This window comes from Bos indicus, chromosome 8 (genome assembly GCF_029378745.1).
Source record: "Bos indicus isolate NIAB-ARS_2022 breed Sahiwal x Tharparkar chromosome 8, NIAB-ARS_B.indTharparkar_mat_pri_1.0, whole genome shotgun sequence".
In the NCBI taxonomy this organism is placed as follows: domain Eukaryota; kingdom Metazoa; phylum Chordata; class Mammalia; order Artiodactyla; family Bovidae; genus Bos; species Bos indicus.
Window position 1 is genome coordinate 109,337,208 of NC_091767.1, and position 22,388 is coordinate 109,359,595.

General features: G+C 46.1%; 1 non-coding gene across 1 annotated transcript; it reads right to left on the reverse strand.

Moving 5' to 3' along the window:
- Positions 1–636: 636 nt before the first annotated feature.
- On the reverse strand, positions 637–708 carry TRNAC-ACA (transfer RNA cysteine (anticodon ACA)). The gene has a single exon. It is a non-coding gene; the product is annotated as a tRNA-Cys (tRNA).
- Between the last annotated feature and the right edge of the window lie 21,680 nt (positions 709–22,388).

Genomic DNA, 22,388 nt, shown 5'->3' on the forward strand with positions numbered 1-22,388 from the left:
CCTGACCTCATAGCAAAATATCAACCACCACTTTCCCTGCTCACACCCATGATGCTCTGGCCCTTGATGTGTCTCTCTCTTTGGTACTTATCACCCTTGAAAGGGAAACTGTTAGTCTCTCAGTTGTGTCCGACTCTTTGCGACTCCATGAACTGTAGCTAGGCAGGCTCCTCTGTCCATGGAATTCTCCAGGCAAGAATACTGGAGTAGGTTGTCATTCCCTTCTCCAGAGACTTTTCCCAACCCAGAGATCAAACGCAGGTGTCCTGCATTGCAGGCAGATTCTTTACCGTCTGAGTCACCAGGCAAGCCACTTACATGTATTGTGTTTTATTTCTGTGGTTTTGTGTTTAATGTTTCTCTCCCTATACTAGAATGTAAGCTCCATGCGGCGGGGACTTTATCCATTTAACTTGCTGTTCCAAAACCTAGAAAAGACACACAGTGAATATTTGTTTTGGAAACTTAAACCAAAGAATTATAGAAGTATCAGTAGCCTCTTCAGAAAGTGAAAAGTGAAAGTGAAAGTCACTCAGTCATGTCCAACTCTTTGGGACCCCATGAACTATACACAGTCCATGGAACTCTCTAGGCCAGAATACTGGAGTGGGTAGCCTTTCCCTTCTCCAGGGGATCTTCCCAAACCAGGGATTGAACCCAGGTCTCCTGCATTGTAGGCAGACGCTTTACCATCTGAGCCACCAGGGAAGTCCAAGGTAACCTGCTATTAAAGAGCTTCGAGCTCAAGTCATCTCCTAAAGACTGTACTTCTGGTTTATTCTCACTGCCTTGCCAATGTGAATTCCATAACCTTTCTCTTTGGCTCACTTCCCAGGGGCAGGAGTGAGAACTTGCTTGGTATTAGGGAAGGAAAACCCCTTGACAAGTTCCTTAACAATAAGGAAATTCACTGGCTTATGTGACTGACAAGCACAGAGACAGATTGGGGCTTCCCTCATAGCTCAGCTGGTAAAGAATCTGCCTGCGATACAGGAGACCCCAGCTCGATTCCTGGGCCAGGAAGATCCGCTGGAGAAGGAATAGGCTATCCACTCCAGTATTCTGGGGTTTCCCTTGTGGCTCAGCTGGTAAAGAATCTGCCTGCAATATGGGAGACCTGAGTTCGATTCTTGGGTTGGGAAGATCCCCTGGAGAAGGGAAAGGCTACCCACTCCAGTATTCTGGCCTGGGGAATTCCATGGACTGTATAGTCCATGGGGGTCACAAAGAGTCGGACATGACTGAGCAACTTTCACTTCACTTCACTGACTGGATCTGGAGATCAGAAAAGTCATAACGGATCTAATGTTCCCCCCATCTTTCTGCCCTTAATTCTAGGATGTTGGCTTTATTCTAAGGCTGGGAACGACCCGAGTCCAGGCAGGAGAAAAAAAAATAGACTTACTCCATTTTCCTTTTTATTTTCTTTTTTGTTGTCAGTGGCAAACTGCTTGCAGGAGCGTAGTTCTCTGACCCATAGGACTGAACACAGGCCACAGTCGTGAACATCCCAGCCACTGGACCACTGGAGAAGTCCCAGATACAGTGATATAGTTCATTTTCAATCAATATATTTATCTAAATAACTGTATACATCCAGTCCCGGAACTTTATGGCAAACAGATGAGGGAAAAGTGGAAACAGTGACAGATTTTACTGTCTTGGACTCCAAAGTCACTGTGGATGGTGACAGCTGCAATGAAATTAAAAGGTACTTGCTCCTTGAAAGAAAAGCTATGAAAAACCTAGACACTGTATTAAAAAGCAGAGACATCAATTTGCCAGCAAAGGTCCAGATAGTCAAAGCTATGACTTTCCCAACAGTCATGTACTGATGTGAGAGATGGGCCATAAAGAAGGCTGAGCACCAAAGAATTGATGCTTTTGAACTGTGGTGTTGGAGAAGACTCTTGAGAGCCCCTTGGACAGCAAGGAGATCAAACCAGTCAATCCTAAAGGAAATCAACCCTGAATATTCATTGGAGGGACTGATGCTGAAGCTGAAGCTCCAATGTTTTGGTCACCTGATGCAAAGAGCCAACTCATTGTCAAAGACCCTGATGCTGGGAAAGATTGATGGCAGAAGGAGAAGGGGACGACAGAGGATGAGGTGGTTGGATGGCATCACTGAGTCAATGGACATGAACTTGGGCAAACTCCAAGAGACAGTGAAGGACAGGGAAGCCTGGAATGCTGCCGTCCACTGGCTCACAAAGAGTGGGACACGACTTGGTGACTGAACAACAAAATAATTGTAGATTCACATGCAGTTGTAAGAAATAACACAGAGCTCTCTAGTGGACTTTTCCCAGTTTCCTCCAGTGAACAGTTCGTAAAACTTTAGTATAAAAACACATTCAGGATACAAACGTTGGTGTTATCCACTGATTTGATTCAGATTTCCCCCACTTTACTGTACTTGTTTGTGCTAAACTCTATACAGTTTTAGTTCCATCAACTTAGTCAAGAAACTGAACATTTCCAAAATCTCAAGCATCTCTCATGTTCTCCTTTCATAAGCATGCCTACGACAGCCTATCGCCACCATCCTTAACCCCTGGCAACAACGAATCTGTTTTCGATTTACAAAGTTTTCTGATTTCAATGTTATGTAAGTGGAATTATACAGTATGTAACAATTTTGAATGGATTTTCTTCACTCAGCATAATTCCCTGGAGAGTCATCCAGGTTGTTGCATGTATGAGAAGTTTGTTCCTTTTTCCTGCTGAAAATGAGTACAATTTCATAGTGTCGTTACACCAGAATTTGAGTTTGTTTAACCATTTACCTGTTAAACGACATCTAGGCTGTTCTTGTGATTATGAATAAAGCTGCTGTGAACATTTATGTATAAGTTTGTATGTGAACACAAGCTTTCCTTTCTCGGGAATAGATGCTTATGAGTGCATCCTCTGTGACATACGTTTGAGTAATTCAGTTTCTCTGAGACCTTGTCAGCTTTGTATGTTGTCACTATTATTCTCGGATCGCAAAAATTACTAAGTGAGGCTATATCAGACTAAAAAGATTCTGCACAGCGAAAGAAACCATGAACACAGTGAAAAAACAATCTATAGAGTGAGAGGAAATATTTGCAAATTACATGTCTGGTAAGGAATTAATAACCAAACTATATGAAGAACTAAAATAATTTTTTAAACCTGCATTAAAAATGAGTAGAGGAACTGAATGGACATTTTTCCAAAGAAGGTGTATCAATGGCCAACAGGTACATTAAAAAGAGTCTCAAATATCACCAGTCATCAAGGAAATGCAAATTAAACCCCAAAGAGATTCCACCTGACACCCATTAGAATGGCCATCATCAAAAAGCCAAGAGATAACAAGTACTGGCCAGGATGTGGAGAAAAGCGGACCCTTGGCTCTGCTGGCAGGAATGTAAACTGGTGCAGCCACTATGGAAAACAAAATGGAGGTTACCCAAAAAATTAAAAATAGAACTACCATAGGACCCAGCAATCTCACGTCTAGGTACATAGTCTAGGAAATGAAAGCTATTCTGAAAAGTCTCTGTACTTTCATCTTCATCGCAGCACCATTAACATAGCCAAGAGATGATATGGCAACAACCTAAGGGTGTCCATCCACAAACAGATGATGGATAAAGAAGATGTGGCATACGTATACACACACACACACACACACACACACAGCACTCAGTCAAAAGAAAGAAGGAAATCCTTCCCCATAGATGAAGAAGAATTAATCCATGCAACACAGATGGCCCTGGAAGGCATTATGAAATAAATACCACATAGAGAAGAAATATTGTTAATTTTTACCACAGAGGTCTGCTGGACTAAGTTGTCCTAAGTAAGTACGAGAGTCCCCATTGTACTTGGTAGGAAAACCCAAAGTCCTTGACTGCGCGCTTAGGAACTTCCAGGAGCTGCTACCTGTGTGTGCAGAGTTACCCTAGTTGCTCAATCGTCCAAAGAATAATCGTGTGCTCCACGGTCCACTCTGGGCACTAAACAAACAGCGGTGGAGCTCATAGGCCCTGGTGTATGGCAAAGAAAATGTAGATGGCATAACAACACACAGGGCTTCCCTGGTGGCCCAGTGTCAAGAATCTGCCTGCAGTGCAGGCGACCCAGGAGACACGGGTTCGATCCCTGAGTCAGGAAGATCCCCCGGAGCAGAGAAGGGAAACCTACTCCAGCATTCTACGTGTGATGTTGTCATAACAGTTGGCTGCAGGGTGTAACAGGAATGCCATGTGGGGTTATAACCTCCACTGGAGAATGGAGAAGACTTCCGCAAGGAAATGACATTCAAATCTAGTGACAGTTTGCGAGACCAAGAGGCAGAGGGGGAAGATTGTAGGCATAGGGATCGATATGGATGAGCTTCAGCAGTGGACATGAGGCTGGCCCATCAACACACTGAAAGATCTTTGAGGCTCAAGGTACATGTGCGGATGAGACAGGCACAATGAGCTGGAGGGGTAGCTCCAAACGAAAAAGCAAAGTGGGCCATTTCACACTCTGCTGATCACAGACACAGTTCCCTGCCTCCTTGCCTTTCTTTATACAATGGCTGGCCCTTGATTGCCAGCCATGCCCTCTCACTCCTGGAGTACACGCTCTTTACATCAAAGTCCGAACCTAATGCTAACACCTCCAGGAAACCTGCCCTGTTCTTAGAAGGAACTGACTCCACTCCTCCCCTCGTCCTGTGCATCTCTGCCATGAGCAGACACGTGTCTTCAGCACCCCTCTTTGCATGTTACACACATGTTGCACTGAGGACGGGGCTGTGACATCCTCCCCCTCATCTCTGTCTCCCCATCACCCAGCTTACAACACACTAGTTCCCCTGATCCGAGAACACCTTTGATCTCCTCCTTTGATTTCTCTTATTGTGCCACACACCTAATCAAAGTCTACTGGATGTGTATTGGATGAACTGAGCAATGAGGAAGAGAAAGACATCATTTAAGAAGCAGGGGCTGCCACAAGAAGACCAAGGCTGAGGTCAGCCCGAAGTCTCCAGCAACTGGACGTGGTCACCTAACTGCAGCCCTTGCAGCTGGACCACAAGTCCTTTCTTGACGGGGGATCAGAATAACAACTGAGGTTGTTACCCAAGGTTGGCCGTTGATTAGCCAATGCTCTCTGTAAGTTTGTGCCCCTGGGTTCAACATGTGGCAGGACATGCCTATTTCACTGTAGCAGCATCCCACGGGAGTTCGTTACTGTCACAGGCATCTCCCAGCCCAGGCCCCAAGTGGCAGCCACGGCTGTCACACAGCCTCACCCCGTTATCAGCTGCCAGCCCGGCACTTCCCCACAGCGGCAGCTGTTAGCACCCTGTGGACAGGTCCGGGCAATGCCTGCCTTGCTGTGAATCTCATCAGTGGACAAGCCCACCCTGACCCCACTGGTCCTGGGGATCCAGGTGATATCATGGGTGCTCTGTGGCTTCCGTCATTACTGAAGATGGCTTCAAATGATCTAAGAAAGACAAATGAAACCAGCCACTGGGACTCGCTTCTCCCGTGTTAGATGCAGCCCAGGCGCTGAATTGGAGTTCATCCTCTTTGCTATTGCAGGCACTTAAGGCTTTAATGCAAAATTTAAAGATCCAAATGTACAGGCTAATGGCATTCAGAGCTGGGACATGGGCAAAAGTTGGCGATTTTTAGTCCGACTGGATTGGATTGGAGATACTCAGACCAGCTTTGTCGGCATAGGTCAATCACTCTGTACTCTCTGAACTCTCTGAACTGGATGTCTGTTTATTCCAGTGTGAGGAGGAAGGAACTGATGATTTTAAAAGCCTCATGTGGCTCTAATATTCAAAAGTCCCCATTGTAGACTAACATACACTTATTCTGAGCCAGCAGTTCTACTGGGTCCTCTCATGTCTGCTGTCTAGCCTCACATCTCTGTAGATTTCAATATGCCCACGAGTCCTTATGTGCCCGACAAGGAAACTGCAAGGGGATGCATAGAAGGGGGAGTGAACATTCCGAATTCACACAGGTATCAAAGGCAGCACTGGATTAAATCCAGGGGGGTCTGACTAGGGCAACATCTTCTCTGAACTCAGAATTATCTCCACAGTGTATGCAAACGTCCCCGCCAGCCCCCAGAGCCCACAGAGCATCCTACGTCAGCTCTAGCAGAAAGAAGGGGAAGGGATTAAGCTGCAGAATGAGAAACTAAAACTGGAGTAAAAAGAAATGGCCTGAAAGTACGCAGGTACCAGAGTGGAAATAAGAACAGATTCAGTTCTAAAGACACAGGTGCCCTTAAGCCCAAAAAGTTTGAATCTGGTCCAAGTTGGACACTGGCACAGACTAGGAGGCCTGAAAGCCTCTTTGAATGTTAGAGGAAAAGAGTAACGTTTGGAAACGAAGATGAGCAGAATGAGAAGCAAACTTATTCATAATGGTCTTTAACATCTCATAGGTTTTCTCGAAAAAATTAAAACCCCAATCCCTTCATTTTAAAGAGTATATTTTATTTAAGAAATTGTTTCATTATTATGTCTCCTATAAATTGCCTGAAAATTATTTTCACTGTATAGAAACATAATGAGCCTCATTACACATGTGAGAAAACTGAGGCCAAGCCAGTTTTAGACAAATTGCATCCTGATCCCCACATTCAGTTTTCACGCCTCACTGATGTGGCAGAGACAGCTGGTTGGCTACCCAAGAGCTAGGTTTCCTTTTTTTTCCCTTAGTAGCAGACTCTTATTTCATTTGCAGCAAGCCATTAAGTAGAAAACAACAGTGATTGCTACCCAATGTTGAGCATTTATCAGCCAGTGTTTCCAAGCCTCCCCTTCAACAAGGGTTGATCATATGACCAAGTTCTGGACCAAGGGTAAGTAGACTTTTGTGGGGTGATTCCAAGAAGACCTTTTAATGGAACCAGAACCAACAAGAGCAGAACCAACCCCCCTCTCCATCCTCATGAGCCCTAGCCATGAAAAGCAGAAGTTCCATCCACATCTTGGGCCATCAGGCGACCTTGAGGACAAAACCAGGCACTGGGATAAAGCCAGAATAATAATGGGATGCAGAGTGCCTGAGGATCCTACGGTGGCCATGCCAACACTTGGCTAGCTTTTCTCTGGAATTTTTTTATGTGAGAAAGAAAAATATGATTTCTGTAAAGCCACTATTACTTGGAAGAGGACTTCTACATGCAACTAGCCCAAATCCTGGACTTCCCAGGTGGCTCAGTGGTAAAAAACTTGCCTGCCAATGTTAGAGTTGTTGCTTAGTCACTCAGTCATATCCAACTCCTTGTGACCCCATGGACTACAGCATGCCAGGCTTCCCTGTCTTTCACCATCTCCTGGAGCACACTCAAACTCATGTCCATTGAGGCGGTAATGCCATCCAACCATCTCCTCTATCATCCCCTTTTCCTGCCTTCAATCTTTCTCAGCATCAGGGTCTTGATAATGAGCCGACTCTTCACATCAGGTAGCCAAAGTATTAGAACTTCAGCTTCATCATCAGTCCTTTCAATGAATATTCAGGACTGATAGCCTTTAGGATTGACTAGTTTGATCTCCTTGCTATCCAAGGGATTCTCAAGTCTTCTCCAACACCTCAGTTCAAAAGCATCATTTCTTTGGCACTCAGCCTTCTTTATGGTCCAACTCTCACATCCATATGTGACTACTGGAAAACCATAGCTTTGACTCTATAGGTTTTTGTCAGCAAAGTGATGTTTCTGCTTTTTAATATGCCATCTAGGTTTTTCATAGTTTTTTTTTTCCAAGGAGCAAGCATCTTTTAATTTCATGGCTACAGTCACCATCCGCAGTGATTTTGAGCCCAAGAAAATAAAGCCTGTCACTGTTTCCACTGTTTCTCCAACTATTTGCCAATGTTAAGATGTAGGTTTAATCCTGGGTTGTGAAGTTTCCCTGGAGAGGGTAATGGCAACCTACTCCACTATTCTTGCTTGGGAAATCCCATGGGCAGAGGAGCTTGGAGGGCTGTAGTCCATGGGGTCACAGAGATTAGGACACGATTTAGTGACTAAACACACACATGCACACACACCCCCTTAACCCTAGTGATGACAACCAGATGTCTTAATTTGAGAAGTGATGCAGAAAGGAGATTTTACCAACTATGAGACCTGGTTCCTGCATTTGCTTCATGCGGTCACAAGAAGAGGCCAGGCGTAACGGACATTACCTAACTCATCAAACGCTCGCTGTCATCAACTGTATGACAATCTCATCTTCTGTCTCACTGACAAAGAAAAGAAGCTGCCATTAAACTATGCCATGACACTGATGCTAAGAGGCAAATCAACTTGAGAAACGTTAAAATGTGAGGGAAAAACAACCTATGAAATATGCAGATGCAAAATTTAGTGAAGCACAGAGTTCAGATTTAAAATTCGTCAGACCTACCCATCCTCCCATTATTATTTTGAAGAAAGGAAAACTGAGGCCCAGCTCGGAGGAATGACTTCTCCAATTTCAGCAACGGAGACAAGAGGAGAATTGTTCCTGTAAATCAAGAGTCCCTTTCTAGATCGAATAGAGACCAAATTTTTGCTCATGTTACCTTGACTGCTAGTGACATGTTTATTTAATCACCCACCTGTTCCTATTTTTCTCTCTAAAATATGTGGCAGGGAATAAGCAGAGACAATGGCCCTTACCCTCCCCCACATGATGGACTCAGCAGTGACAGGAGATGACGGAGGCAGATTTCACAGCAAATTCACACTCATGCATTACAGGGACTGGGTCAGCAGCTCTGAAGGGGGCAGAAAGTGCCAGGTGGCCACAGAGGCACACAGGTGGGAATCTTCTGAAACACAGGAAACTGAGGTGGCCCAGCAGCAGCAAGTCTGGGACTCCAAGGAGACTCAGGTCAAATCTCTGCTCCCTCCTCCTGTGCAATGAAGAGGCACTGGTGAAAGGCGCTCAACACAGAGGACACCAATGACCCAGACACCCAGTTATCAGAGATGGAAGCAGCCTGAGGAACGATGCCTCGCTCCAAGCTACATAAAGTTAGAATGCTTCTCATCTCTCATAGTGTGATAGGGGCTCAAAAGACCACATCTTAGGGGCTCACTTTTACCAGTGAGGTTGATTCTGGAGGCAAAGAAGTCAGTACAGAGGCCAGTTCAACCATTCACATAATGAACACCAGTGTCTTGGACTAAAGAAGTGAAGCCAGATAGAATAAAAGGGATGACCCAAGCAAACATCAGTAAAGCTTCTAAAATATCAAGCTTCTGAAGTCATTTTCATGGTTTGGGGACTATTTTCTCCTCTGCTGCAAAAAGTCAACGTCCTCACTCTCGACATCCCTCACTGCAATCCATCCTTTTACGCTATGCATAAATAAGGTGCGAATGACGAATAGCAGTGTAGATGGCTGGCGACAGCTGCATTCATACAGGGAATCCAAGGCAGTCTAAATGATCCTGTTTTGATGGCAAAATGTCAACCATCACCGTCAGAAGGGAGAAGCGCCTGAGTCACCGGAACTCCCATTGCTACTGCTCTCCTCAGCAGCCTTTTCTTCACTGGGGACGCTTGCAGGACAAGTAGGCATGGTTTCCCCAATTTTTTCTTAGCAAAAAATTAAAATCTAAATATAAGGTATATGTGTGTATACATATGAATACTCAAACTAGTGAAAGTTTTGCACAATAGGGCAATGTAAAAAAAAGGCAATCGATTACATTTAAAAATATACAAGAGTGTGGATTGGACTCATATAGCACAGGAAAGTAGAAATGTCTAGGAGGCCTGCTTTAATGAAGACATAAGAATGGTTCATAATTAGCAGTGAAATTGAATTTTTCTCTGATGCTTTAGATCAATAAGATGAAGTTCGTGAAAAAGCTCTAGAAAGCACTGCAGACATGTTTTCTTGAACATGATTGTTTGGATTGGTTTTGTTCTCACAATGCACTGATTGTATTGCAGTTGAGTCCTCCGTACAATCAGAGGTAGAATTACTTTACCTTACCAAAGAAAAGAACAAGTCTTCAGAAAAGTAACTAGCCCAAAGTCCTTCCTCAAATTGTACAGCTATCAAGATAGGGGTGGCGTTGAAGTGGAAATTCCAATAGTTTGGCCACCTGATGCGAAGAGCTGACTCATTTGAAAATACCCTGATGGTGGGAAAGATTGAGGGCGGGAGGAGAAGGGGTCTACAGAGGATGAGATGGTTGGATGGCATCACCGACTCAGTGGACATGAGTTTGGGTAAACTCCAGGAATTGGTGATGGAGGCCTGGCTTGCTGCAGTCCATGGGGTCGCAACGAGTCGGACACAACTGAGAAACTGAACTGAGCTGAACAAGATAGGGGACCGTGGGCAGAGGGTGGAGTTCCAAGGGGCAAGACCTCTTCCTTGCAATTGATCCCAAGGAAAGGAAGACAGAGGGCTTCCCTGGTGACTCAGTGCTAAAGAACCTGTCTGTCAATGCAGGAGTTGCAAGTTCAGTCCCTGGGTTGGGAAGATCCCCTGGAGAAGGAAATGGCAACCCACTTTAGTATTCTTGCTGGGATCCCACAGACAAAGGAGCCTGGTGGGCTACAGTCCCTGGGGTCGCAAAGAGTCAGACATGACTTAGTGACTGAGCACACACAAAGGGGAAGACAGAGCTGGTGTTTATTAAGCACTTACTATAGTCAAAGGAAGCTTTTGAATATCATCGCCTCACATGCTCCCTGGAACAAATCTAAGTAGGTACTATCTTTATCCGCAGTAAACTGATGATAAGCTGAGGTTCACAGAGGTTAGAAACCTACCCAAGGTCACCCTGAGAAGGCAGAAGAACCAGATCTCAGACAGAAGTCTGGTAAACACCAAGGACATGGCTAGCCTTACCCGGTCAGGAGTTTTCTCACCCTGCGACCATAAAGGTGCATTTAGTTCATCTGGAATAATAACACCTCTCAGTACCTCTGGGGAAAAGAGGATCGTCAAGCACCTTCAGTCTGGATAGATATTGCCCTGCCAGGAATTCACTTCTGGAATAATCAAATGGTCTCCCTTTCTCTGTAAACCTACATTCCACCAAACAAATATATTAATAATGAGGCCTCTCAGACATTATTTTTCCTGCAAATCCTGGACCGTTTAGAAGGAGATCAGTCTTTGTTTGCTTGGCAGGGAAGCTGTGTCAGTGATTTGTTCCAAAGCATAGAAGGACAGCGCTGGAAACATGGTGTAAGAGAACAGAGAAGAAGGGCAAGGGCAGGGGTGAGAGGGGAGTAGGGGGAGGAGGAAGGAGGTGGGAGGAGAAAGCAGGAGAGGGGAGGAAAGAGGCTGAAGGAGGGAGCAGCTGCTGTGAGCGCTGGGCTGAAGATGCCTTTGAAACAGAAACACCAGGTCAGTTCTCAATACAGCAGCTGATCCTCGGCTACTAGAAAAGGAACTGGAGTTAGCACTTCCGTCTGTCCAGAAAGGCAGCTGGAAGATGCAGATAAAAGAAGGGCCACTCATTTCTTCCCTCCACCCCTCCACACCGCATTGCCCATAACTTTGAATGCAGACTAATGCAGGGGAGAGACAGGGTGCTGGGCCCAAAGACAGGGGTGGGCTGGAAGGAGGGAGCAGCCTGAAAGCTGATCAAAAACACTTTCAAGTTCAGATTAAACTCTGCAGATTGCAGGAGGCCAATTTAATGGGAAATGTTCCCTGTTCTCCCTGTCCCCTCCTCTTGCTTCCCATGGGAAGGGCACTGGGCTGTGATGTTGCTCATCAGAGAAAACTGTGGGTACCAGATCTTATCCAAATGAGCAGCTGTGAAAGGCTAAAAAGGTAGAACTGGGGAAAAAAATAGTTTACAAAGTGTTGAAAGGGAGAGAAGGGTGGGAAAGGGGGATTTTAATTATCCTGCATCCTCTCCGTGGAGAGGCAGGACTCCCAGAGACATAGAAAGGCCATTAGCTTGGAAAAAGAAAGCCAGCCCAGGAAGCAAGTTATCTGGGTTCCAGCTCCAGCTCAGTCTGTTTGGCTTTTCTGGCCTCAGTTTTCCCATATGGCAAATGGAAAGGGCGGGACACTGTTGAGATTGAAATTGTGCTACACGGAGCACGGTATTCAAAACCATACTTGGTGTTGTCTAGTCACTAAGTCATGTCTGACTCTTTGCAACCCCATAGACTGTAGCTCACCAGGCTCCTCTGTCCATGGGATTTCCCAGACAAGAATACTGGAGTATGTTTCCTTCTTCAGGGGATCTTCCTGACGAGAGATCAAACCCAAGTCTCCTGCATGTAGGTGGATTCTTTACCAGTGTGCCACTGGGGAAACCCTTCAGCACTATATTACTGTGTATAAGTGAAAAGCAAGTGACTAGACAGATGCTCTAAAGATAGATAGCTCTGAAGGACTGTCCGTATGCTCAGACCCTCGGGTGATACTCTGCACCTCTCAGGGTTACATGTACACATCCTCCTGGCTGACCAGATTGAGCATGTGGTGAGGATCACTCCACAGGGCTCTGGAAGCATGTTAGCATGTCTCCAGCCAGACAGTCATGAAATCAGAGGCAGAACCAAGTATGGCTAATTGGATGTCCTGTAGGATCTCCAAGGAGAAAGACAAATATCAAATGACTTCACTCCTATGTGGGATGCAAAAAAAAAAAAAAAGCAAACAAATAAAATTTCTAAAAACTCATAAATACAGAGATCAGATTAGTGGTTACGAGAGGGGAGTGGGTTAGGTGGTGGGCAAAATGGGTGAGGGGGTCAATTGTATGTCGATGAACAGCAACCAGACTTGAGAAGATGAGCGCCTTGTAATGCACACGGAGTAAAACGAGGATGCTGTGCACCTGACGCTTCTATAATGAGAAGGAAGGAAGGAATGGCTATCCTTGGTACTCCAGCTGCAAGGGACTGAGTTCTTCCAAAGCCGCACAAGCCCGTAACTCCCCACAACCACCCAGTAGAGCCTTGAGAAGAGAGGGTGCCCAACCAGTACCTTGACTTCAGCCTTATGAGCCCCTAAAGGCAAGGACCTAGGTAAACCGTGTCTGCACTCCTGATCCGTAGAAACTGTGAAATCATAAACATGTGCTTCTTGAAGCCACCAAGCTTCTCCTAATATTGATAACACCAATAGATAACTAATACAATGAGAAAAAAATGTTTAAATAATACTACTGTAGGATAATGGTGGTTTAGTCACTAAGTCATGTCTGCCCTTTGTGACTCTGTGGACTGTAGCCCACCTGGCTCCTCTGTCCATGGGATTTCCCAGGCAAGAATACTGGAGTAGGTTGCCATTTCTTTCTCCAGGGGATCTTCCCAACCCAGGGACTGAACCTGGATCTCCTGCATTGCAGGCAGATTCGTTACTCACTGAGCCAGCAGGGAAGCCCTAACACTACTGTGGAGTTATGCAATAAATAATTGTTGAAAGAACCGTGATAATAATTGTAGTCATCAAGACATAACTGAGATGTCCCTCAGTGCCTCCTTCTAAAGGAAGTGCCCCTCTACACAGCCCCTGTTCACACCATGTCACCTGACTCCCTCCAGCAACAACTGGCTCAGCCCTGAACAGCAAAAATATGTGAGGCAGGTATGTGGTTTTAAATTTTCTCATAGACCCGTTAAAGACGTAAAAAGACCACACTGATTTTAATAATATTTGATTTAACAAATATGTAAAAATACCGTTTCAACATATGGCACCAGCCAGATTTCAAGTGTTCAATAGCCTCATGTGGCTGGTGACAACGGAGTGGGGTTAGCTTGACAGCTGTCTGGGGGTGACTGGTCCATAGATCGGCTGTCTACCAGAGAATCAGCCCTATGATTTCTCCCGACGAGATGAGCTGAATCAAACTAAGAAGCACAGAAAGCTGAATTCAAACTAGGAAGCATAGGAACACTGCCAGTTGGTGTTTGGAGGGGCTGCAGCGGAAAGGTGAGGAGAAGACCTGCAGAGGCTGGGAGGGGCTGGGAGCGAGTTTCAGGGTGGAGGAAAGGGTCTCAGAAACCGCGGGAGCAGAGAAGAGCAAACGGCAACAGAAAACAGATAATGGCGTGTAGCTGGAAGCATGGCAATAGCTACTTTATCGGAGTGAAGAAAGGGCCCTTTGTTCATTCAGCACATATTTATGGAGGATTTCCCACGTACTGAGCACTCTGCCAGGCACTGGAGTATAAATAACAAAATGGAGACAGTTCTTTTCATCAAGGAATTGATGTTCTAGTGGGAAATACAAGATGTGGAACAAGTAGCTATCCAAGTAAAAGTGTAGCTTCACAAAGGGCTCTGAAGGAGACTTACAGGCTATTTATGTTGTAGGCATGCGTGTGTGCTAAGTCACTTCAGTCTTGTCTGACGCTTTGCGACCCCATGGACTGTAGCCCACCAGGTTACATGGGATTCTCTGTCCACGGGATTCTCTGTCCATGGGATTCTCCAGGCAAGAATGCTGGAGTGGGTTGCCATGCCCTCCTCCAGGGGATCTTCCCAACTCAAGGATTGAACCCGCATCTCCTGTGGCATTGCAGGTGGATTCTTTACTACCGAGCCATCGGGGAAGCCCTACATCATTTGGAGGGCCAGTGAAAGCCTCTTAGATGAAAGGACAGTGAAGCTAGATCCTGAGAAAGGAGCAAGGATCTTCTGGTGGCAAGAAGAGGCAAAAGTGACCAGGCAGAGAGATGCATGCAGGAAGGCATGGAGGCAGGAAAGACCCAGGTACTCAGGGGCTAAAGGAAAACTGTGGACAGAGGGGTAGTCTTTCTTTTTTGAAGTTTCGTGGTTTTTGTTTTGTTTTGTTTTTTGGATGTGGGTGATTAAACTTAAAGTCTTTATTGAATTTGTTACAATATTGCTTCTGTTTGATGTTTTGGCTGCAAGGCATGTGGGATCTCAGCTCCCTGACCAGGGATTAGACCAGAACCCCCTGCAATGGAAGGCAAAGTCTTAACCACTGGGCCACCAGGGAAGCTCCAGAAGCTTAGTCTTGAAGCCAAATCCGGCCTCTGTACCCCAACACTGAATTAAATCTCAGAGACAGAGTTTTGGGTGAAGTAAAAACAAATAGCTTTATTGGTTTGCTGAAGGAAGAGAGCCGTATCTGGCTAATGCCCTCAAAACTGTGTCCCAGCCTGGAGGGGGTAGTGAGGAGTTTCATAGCAATGGTTCAAAGAGGGGGAGGGGATCAGCTCATGGACGTTCTTCTGACTGGTTGATGGTGACGTAAGTGGGAGTCAGCATCATCAAAACGCCAGTCTGGAATCCCTGTGCTCCCACGTGGTGGGGGTTTCAGTATCTGCAAAACAGCTCAAAGATAATTGTTCTGTGTGTTCCTTGAGGGGGAACCCGGACCCTGTTCCAAGGCTGTACTATTGTTTCTTAACTGTCCTTCCTTGGTCTCTGCATCCCTTCCCTTGCCTAATCAGCAACTATTGAACCTGCCCTTCGGAACTCAGGGGAGATCTTGGAGGCTGAAAGAAAAGTGAAGTCGCTCAGTCGTGTCACACTCTTTGAGACCCCATGGACTGTAGGCTACCAGGCTCCTCCGTCCACTGGCTTTTTCAGGCGACAGTACTTTAGTGGGGTGCTGTTTCTTTCCGGTCATCAAGAAATGAGAAACACAAAAAGGCTTTTGTTCCCAGGAGCCCAGCAGGGTCCTGCTCAGTTTCAGTCTGAAAACGGACAGGACTCCGAGTTGAGGCTGGGGAACCCGGCAAGGAGGCACGGGTGTGCTACGGGAGCCTGGAGGCCCTGAACTCCTGCCGAGGCTCCGGGGCCACCATGCTTCCAGGACCAGCCTCCTAGCCCAGCATGCTTGCGGCCTGGCCCATTCCTGGATGCTAGATCTGTGATGAGTTCCATGAGAACTTGTTCCCCATTTTAGCCTCAAACCTATCTTTAAAATAAACTCACTTTTGTTGAAATAGTTTGAAGGGGGTTTTGTCTCTTCCCAGAAAATAACCCCAGACAAAAGCAGCACCCATTTTCTCCCTGGCCGGGGGCGCCCCACCTTGCCTCGGTGGGGGGATTCAGTGTCACAGTCAGGACAAGTGCTGACCCTGTGCAAACAGATGCAGCCCTGACCAGCTCCTTACACTTGAGGCCCGACACGCCTCACTCCTATCAGCCTGGTCCTGACCTAGTCAACGTAACTCTTCAGATGAAGCTTGACGATGCTGCAATTCCAGATGAGATGCCCAAGGTCACAGCCAGCAGGGAGTCTTCACCTGTCCTCAAGGAGCTGGCCATTTCACAGCCAGGCCTGGTTCAGTTTGCAGGCATGAGATGAGCGTCTGCTCTTGTGGGAAAGGGTAAGGAAATTGGCGTTGACAAGGGCCCACCGTGTTCCAGGATCCTCACCGACACGATCTCATGTGACTACTCACAACCACCCACAGACTCAGGTATTACTGCGGAAGAAAGAAGGACCCCTTCCAGGGCTTGAAAGGGGGCTCTTGTCTAACACTTGAAAATGAATTGTCCGAGGAGATACATGTGCTGACAAGGCAAGAGACTTTATTGAGAAGGGGTGCCTGGGCGAGAAGCAGCAGGGAAAGGGAACCCAGGAGAACTGCTCTGCCGTGTGGCTCACAGTCTCAGGCTTTATGGTGATGGAATTAGTTTCCAGATTGTTTCTGGCCAATTACTCTGATTCCGGGTTCTTCCTGGTGGCACATACATTGCTGAGCCAAGATGGATGCCAGAGAGGAGGATTCTGGGAGGTCGTAGGAACTGTGACATCTCCTTTTAACTTTTTCTGAACTCTTCCAGTTGATGGTGGCTTCTTAGTTCTATATTCCTTACCAGGACCTCCTGTCATAAAATAACTCACACAAATAGTTACTATGGTGCCTGGCCAGGGTGGGCAGTTTTAGTCAACATATTGCCCCTAACATTACCTCCTTATTTTATAGAAGACGGATCTGGGATTCATAGGGAGTAAGTCAAGCAGACTGGTTCCAAATAGGAAAAGGAGTACGTCAAGGCTGTATACTGTCACCCTGCTTATTTAACTTACATGCAGAGTACATCATAAGAAACGCTGGGCTGGAAGAAGCACAAGCTGAAATCAAGATTGCCAGAAGAAATATCAATAACCCTGATATGCAGATGACACCACCCTTATTGCAGAAAGTGAAGAGGAACTAAAAAGCCTCTTGATGAAAGTGAAAGAGGAGAGTGCAAAAGTTGGCTTAAAGCTCAACATTCAAAAATGAAGATCATGGAATCCAATCCCATCACTTGATGGGAAATAGATGGGGAAACAGTGGCTGACTATTTTTGGGGGCTCCAAAATCACTGCAGATGGTGATTGCAGCCATGAAATTAAAAGACACTTACTCCTTGGAAGGAAAGCTATGACCAACCTAGACAATATATTAAAAAGCAGAGACATTACTTTGTCAACAAAGGTCTGTCTAGTCAAGGCTATGGTTTTTCCAGTGGTCATGTATGGAAGTGAGAGTTGGACTATAAAGAAAGCTGAGCATCGAAGAATTGATGTTTTGAACTGTGGTGTTGGAGAAGACTCTTGAGAGTCCCTTGGACTGCAAGGAGATCCAACCAGTCCATCCTAAAGGAGATCAGTCCTGGGTGTTCATTGGAAGGACTGATGTTGAAGCTGAAACTCCAATACTTTGGCCACCTGATGCGAAGAGCTGACTCATCTGAAAAGACCCTGATGCTGGGAAAGATTGATGGCAGAAGGAGAAGGGGACGACGGAGGATGAGATGGTTGGATGGCATCACCGACTCAATGAACATGGGTTTGGGTGAACTCCGGGAGTTGGTGATGGACAGGGAGGCCTGGCATGCTGCGGTCCATGGGGTCACAAAGAGTCAGTCACGACTGAGTGACTGAACTGCATTGAACTGAAGTCAAACAGAGGTCTTCATTGGAAGAACAGAGGTCTTCACTGGTTTTAGACCCAAGTTCATTTGACTCCAAAAAATGCCACCTTCTGAGGCTCTGAACCAACTCCTGAAATGCAAAGATGTGTAAGACCATCTGTGTCTTCCTAAGCTCTATGTTGTCATTGCTTATTGAGAGTTCTTCCCTGGCAAACTGGAAGCTCCTAAAGATTACAGCCCCAGCCATTCAACACAGGGCTGGCATATAATAGTTTCTCAATAAACATGAGTTGTTGGAACAAATGATGCGGTAGCCAGAGATGTCAACACCCAACTTCTCTTCTGGCCTCAGCACTCTGAGAATTTAAGTACCCAACTTGACTCAGAGGTCTAATCAACACCAAGGGATGGTCTACTCTGCATACCTGGGACAGGTGGACCCCAGTCCCTAAGGATGCTGGCACAGTCTTGTCTCTTCCTGGTCCTCAGGAAAGGGAGAAAAACCAAGGGGTGGTGGGCAAAAGACTTTATCACTAAGGCTGGATTGACAGTGGGGGCAGAGGGAGTCTCAGGTGACTTCCACCAGCTTGTCCTGAGGCCCACATGAGTCAGGGAATCAGAAAGACAAAAGTCTTTGGGGGAACAAAGGAAAATAAAACTAAATGAATAAAAATGAAGATGAGCTGCCGTTAGTGTTGGTTGGTCTTGATCCTAATTCCTTCACATCTAGTGCCTGGTATCCACTGCTGCTGCTGCTGCTGCTGCTAAGTTGCCTCAGTCATGTCCGACTCTGTGCGACCCCATAGATGGCAGCCCACCAGGCTCCCCCGTCCCTGGGATTCTCCAGCCAAGATCACTGGAGTTGGGTGCCATTGCCTTCTCCAATGCATGAAAGTGAAAAGTGAAAGTGAAGTTGCTCAGTCGTGTCCGACTCCCAGAGACCCCATGGACTGCAGCCAACCAGGCTCCTCCACTCGTGGGATTTTCCAGGCAAGAGTACTGGAGCGGGTTGCCATTGCCTTCTCCTGGTATCCACTAGAGGATCTTTAATAAACAGTGGTTAAATCAGTGAAGGGTAGCTGCATAGATGGATGGACAGATGAATAAATGAATGAATGATAACTGAAAAGAACACTGGCCAGGGATGAGGAGACCTAAGTTCTAATTCCAGTTCTCCAAAATCCTTCTACCAAGGGATTTAATCCCTTAGACTCCATGTCTTCATCTCTAAACCCTGACCCAGAAAATCTCTGTTGCGTGAGCCTGAGCACCACAGCCTCCTTGCTATGTGATTCTGGAGAGCTTGGAAACCCCTTTATGATATAATCTAGCAGGATTAAGACAGCAACCTCATGCATGCCAAGAGCTCCCACCACAACCCCACGCCCAAGACAAGATCAGCTGGCACCCTTCCTCACCGTGACCCCTGACATGACAACGTCTACATTGGTTCTTGTAGGCAGTGCAGAGGGCATCATTTCTCACTGAATCCCATTTGGCTAAGAGAGATTTTCAGTGGGACTCTGGGGCTTAGATTGAATTGGCATGCAGAAAAGAACACTCTGGAACAAGTACACACAGTGGGTCTCCTGACATGAAGACTGTTTGTCCTGCTGGCTCGAACCCCAGGTCTCGGACCTTCATTCCTTCTTTCAGCGTTTATGGAGTGTCTAGTGTGCATCAGACACTGTACTAAAGACTAGCAATACGTGGTGAAGGAAGGAAACCCATCCTCCGTTCTCTCAATGCCAATAATCTCCTATAGGATCCAGACAAAATTCAAACAACCACAGTAGTTACAGCAATCCTCAAGGGCCATGAGGGAAAGTGCAGTGAGCACTGAGGGCTTATAGCAAGGTCTCCAGGCTAGTCCAGGGAATCAGGACAGGCTTCCCCGAAGAAATGGGGTCTGAACTCAGATCCAAGGGATTAGTGGGAATCGGGCAGGTTAAGAGAAGAGACCTCCATTTACAAGAGCAGGAAAGCACAGCACCTGTTTTCCTGGAGTCCGCAGCCCACGGGCTGCTTTTCCTCACTTTGGGAAGCTCTTATTCCAGTTTCATCTGTCGATTTTTCTAAGTCTTTATCACACTTTATCAAAATGTGTATCAGTGTGAGAAAGCGAACGTCTGTCACCCCTCCCCTCAGGCAATGGCAAAATTGAAATCCTGTGAAGACGACGGCACGCTTCCTATTTTAATTATTTTTGCATCTTCCTTGGCTGGACTGTTTCTTGATGACTCTTTTTTCATTACTTTCTAGAAGCCCCACTCTCTCCCTGGGTAGAAAATACTCTCGTCTCTACTGATGTAGAAAAAGTTCTAGGATGTGAAAGTGTCTATGGGAGAAACAGTGTGAGGGAAGAGGGGCTGGGAGAAAGCAATGTAAGCTACGAACATATCTCCAAACCTGGGGGTCGTATGAAGAGCAATGGACTCGGTGAACTTGGACTCCAATTTCCACCAGCACGCTACGTAGCCAGATGTCCTTGAGTCTGCACAGTCCACTCAGTGCCAGAGCCTGCTCTGAGCGCTTTGCAGGGACGGGCTCATTTAGACTCTACATCTCTTTGAGATAGGAGCTGCTATTAACCTTCTGTGCAGGTCAGGGGAGAAACAGGGAGTACCAGCTTTGCCCCAGGTGCCCCAGGGGTCAGTGCAGAGCTGGAATACGACTGTAGGCGGTGTGTCTCCACAGCCCTGACTGTAATCTCCAGGCTTAACGTCCTTGTGCAGTAAAAATGTGAGTCTCCTTTACACATGGGGAAGCTTGGGGCACAGAGGACTTTACCACTGGCTGAAATTCACACAGTAAAACGTGAATCCGAGCAGTCTGGCTTCAGAGTCCTGCTGTTATCCACCATATGCAGCTGCCTTTGAAGACGGTCATTCTCCGTGAGCCTGGGTCCCACTCTTTGGTCAGCAGCTTAGAGAGGCATTCCTATATCCCCAGGCCACAGACCAAAAGAAAATAAGCAGATTCACTGTCTCTAGCCTGGTGGGAAAGATGGGTGTCTAGTGAACAAATTGCAACTTCTATGACGGGCAAAAACAAGGTGCTCTGGGGATTGGGATGAGTTTTTTTTTTTTTTTCACTTTTAAAAACATTTATTTTAATTAGAAGGTAATTGCTTTACAATATTGTGGTGGCTTTTGTCAATCATTAACGTGAATCGGCCACAGGTACACGTGTCCTCTCTACCCTGAGCCCCCTCCCACCTCCCTCACCACCCCGTCCCTCCAGGCTGCCACAGAGCTCCGGCTTTGGGTGCCCCAGTTTGTACGGTGAATGCACCAGCTACCTATTTTACATATGGTAATGTGGGTGTTTCGATGCTATTCTCTCAAATCATCCTACCCTCTCCTTCCCCCACTGAGTCCAAAAGCCTGCCCTTTACGCCAGTAATGACACAAGATTTGGCTTAGTGTCGGGCTCAGAGTAGAAAACCGGCAGGTGGAAAGGATTCTTTCTTTGTCCATGAACATGGAAGGGTTGTGACTGAGCATGAGGTATCGAATAAGAAATGTCAGAGAGGGAAAGACACCATAGTGGTCACTGGATAGCATACAAAATCCCCGCTGTCCAGCACACAAAATTCCTGAAAATACTCTTCCAGTCCCTGTTAAAATGCCTTCTGTGGCAGACAACTCAGTTGCATCAAATAATGAATGAACACACTCAGATAAAATAAGTGCTGAGACTGGGGAGGGGTTCGAGTTGTTAATCTCTGAAAATGGGGGAAGATTACTTTCCCATCAGAGCTTTTGTGACAGGTTAGTCCACAAACCTCTTACGATGATACTTAACCTATAGTAAGTAAACAACTGGTAAAAGTCAGTCATTATTATTCACGATGTTATTACCGTTGTTTTTTTATGTGGTGCCTAAGAGCTCCAGTTTCAGTGTAAATAAACCTCCCCCATATTTTAGACAATATGCAGAAGCAGACACTTCTATACATGCTATAGCCTCAGAAGGAAATCAGACACAGTCAAGGGCACTAAAGCCATTGATTTGCCTTTCTGAATGAATTTGTTTTTTTACTGCTTAACTGATTCTGCAGATGGGAAAGCTGAAGCTTACAAAAATGGGATTTTTAAAAGAGAGGAAATGATTTTTTGCTGTCCAAAAACATGCTTTCCAGCCTCCCAAGTAAGTTCTGGATGTAGGAATGTATTGGTTAGTTATTGCTGCATAACAAACACAAAATCTTGATGACACATTACAGTAAGCTTTTATGCTCTCAGATCTATCTGTCAACTAGGGGTCAACTTATTTAGACTGTGCTTGTCTGTGGTGGTTCTGCTGTATACATCTCTCATCCTCCTTGAATCAGAGTGAAAGCTGAGAAAAGTTCTCTTGGTAATGGCAGAGGCAAAGAAGGCAAGTGGGGAAATAGAGGGTTTATGAAGTCCCAGGCTTGGAAATAGCACATCATTATGTTTGCCTCACTATATTGGCCAAAGCGAATCACATGGCTGAGCTCAAAGTCAAATAAAGCAGGAAGGTTGGGGATGGGGGGCAGAGGAGGTGTGTGCCCTGCCTTTGTGAAAA